The sequence below is a fragment of the Sinocyclocheilus anshuiensis genome, unplaced genomic scaffold (assembly GCF_001515605.1).
Source record: "Sinocyclocheilus anshuiensis isolate Anshui unplaced genomic scaffold, SAMN03320099.WGS_v1.1 scaffold851, whole genome shotgun sequence".
Classification (NCBI taxonomy): Eukaryota; Metazoa; Chordata; class Actinopteri; order Cypriniformes; family Cyprinidae; genus Sinocyclocheilus; species Sinocyclocheilus anshuiensis.
In genome coordinates this window covers 333524-336402 of record NW_015546052.1, presented here as the reverse complement: position 1 = coordinate 336402, position 2879 = coordinate 333524, and positions in this window count along the sequence as shown.

The window sequence follows — 2879 nt, the reverse complement described above, 5'->3', positions numbered from 1 at the left end:
TGTAGAATTGTACAGTAAGAAAGTTATTTCCCCTAACCAGGAAATTAACGTTCATAGAATTGACAGACAGTTGACCCTGAGAGGTCAAGTAAATACTTACAGCGGATCTAAATATTTATCATTAATTATAACTAGTTATTAATTATTCATATTTCCCCTTGAGCTGATTCGCTACATAGGCTTGATTGCACAGACACTATTGGAAGAGAGCTGAACTGAGCTGGACGATGACATCACTGAATCATCAATGATTTTAACTGAAAGATTGACTGTTTGTTATTGTCCTCTTGCATTATTGAGAAACTACTTTCCTGTTTGACACTGTAAAGCTGCTTTGACACAATTTGTATTGTATAAAGCACTATATGAATAAAGGTGACTTGACAAATCTTTTGTTTTGAATCTGTGTTTCGAAGCTTGTGTTGAACTCGCTACATTACTAAATTTCAGTAAAGGAAGATTTGCTGGGCAAAACAGATGGTGTTATTATTGATAAAGAAAAAAAGCCTTAAAGCGGCTTTGGTCATACTGCTAGATGTCATTGATCTGGTCAACCGATGAATGAGTGTGTGTTTTAAATGATTACTAAACATTTTAAATACAAATACATAAACTTAAAGGGATACTCCACCCCAAAATGAAAATTTTGTCATTAATCACTTACCCCCATGTTGTTCCAAACCCGTAAAAGCTTCGTTCGTCTTCGGAACACAATTTAAGATATTTTGGATGAAAACCGGGAGGCTTGTGACTGTCACATTGACTGCCAAGTAAATTACACTGTCAAGGTCCAGAAAAGTATGAAAGACATCGTCAGAATAGTCCATCTGCCATGCAGTTCAACCATAACATTATGAAGTGACGAAAATACTTTTTGTACGCGAAGAAAACAAAAATAACGACTTTATTCAACAATTAGTCTCCTCTGTCTCTCCGCATCACTGTAGCGCCATTTTGGAGAATACCCGCTGAACGCAAGCAATGTACGCTATTCTTTGTCAGCCGCGCTGCACGGATGCACTGTTTTCGTTCAAATCAAAGCGTAAAAAAACGTATCCTTGCGTCGCAGCTGACACAGAATAGCGTACGCAGTTTGCGTTCAGTGGGTATTCTCCAAAATGGCGCTACAGTGATGCAAAGAGACACAGAGGAGACGAATTGTTGAATAAAGTCGTTATTTTTGTTTTCTTCGCGTACAAAAAGTATTCTCGTCGCTTCATAACGTTACGGTTGAACCACTGATGGCAGATGGACTATTCTGGCGATGTCTTTCATACTTTTCTGGATCTTGACAGTGTAATTTACTTGGCAGTCAATCGGACAGTCACAAGCCTCCCAGTTTTCAACCAAAATATCTTAAATTGTGTTCCGAAGATGAACTAAGCTTTTACGGGTTTGGAACGACATGGGGGTAAGTAATTAACGACAAAAGTTTCATTTTGGGGTGGAGTATCCCTTTAATTTAAAGGAAATGTTGAACATTGTTGCCACTACTTGAAAACATTGATTTGTCACTTTTATCAGTTCTATTTATCTTTTAATTTCATGTTTGATTTTAATTCTGTAATTTATTGCTAGAAAATGTATATATACATATATAAAAACTCCCATATGGCCACCTTTTTGACATTTTTAAAAGGTGAAGCACCTTTCACTGTTTACAAACAATACAAATACAGCAGTGTGCCAGGCCCTGGTTTGTATACATTTTGAAAATCAGTGGCATTAAATCATCCTGAATCAGATTCAGAACTCAAGGGCCTCTTAATTCAAGTTTGTGATATGGAGTGGATTATTCAGTGCTTCCAGTTCAAACTCTTAAAAGGGGGCAGCACTTGAATAGAATCTTCTTGATGTTTGATCAAACACAAATCATCAGCTGTCTTAGTACATTGACAGTTCTTTAACTTCAGTGTAAAGTAGGTGCTAAACCATTAGAATATATTGTTTATCCGTTAAATACATGGACATGGAAATACATAAACCAATGGACAAGAACACAAAATAAGATGTTAAATTAATCATTCTACCCATTTAATGAGGTTTGCAACCTTATTACTGATATTTATATCTAAATGGTATATTGATATTTAAGCCAGAATGAGTAACAGGGTAGCAGAGGGAGAGTTCACCCAAAAATAAAAATCTGTTATTTGATAGCCCTCATGTTGTTCTAAACCCGACTTACTTTCTTCTGTGTAACACAAAAGATATTTTTTTTGTCCATACAATGAAAGTCAGTGATCACCAAAATGTTTCATCAAACTGTCTTTTGTTTCACAGGTTTGGAATGAAATGAGAGTGAGTAAATTACAATTTATTTTTGTGTGAACTACTGTTTAGTACTAGTAGTAAGTAGATCCACTCTTCTAACTAGAAGGGAGTATCACATGGTAAGGTTGAAGGCAGAAGGTTGTGTCATTAAAATAAAAAGGGCATTTTTTCTAAAATAAATGAAAAAATACAACAGATGGTCAATTATAACACTATTTTTAATCTTTAAGTCAGCAAGTAGGATACCCAATTTGTACAAAAACGTGATTTACATCATGCGTGTACTGGAAATGAAACCAATCATGCCGGGTTCATATGATTTATTCACCACTGAATTAATGTAAGGTAGATGTAGTGCTGCTCAACACTTAAAAACACATACCTCATCGTGTAAGGCAGTAAAAGGCCACTTACAGGGGAAAGGAAAAAAAAAAACTTCGGGAGATCATCTTCAGGACAGATTGCCATAAAGCATTCATTCTCAACCTCAGCAGTTCTGTGGTTTATATACATCAGGTCATTCAATATACAGAAAACAACATCCACACGTGCCATAATCCAAAATAAATACCATCACAGAAAAGTACTGTGAGAAAATGAGTTTT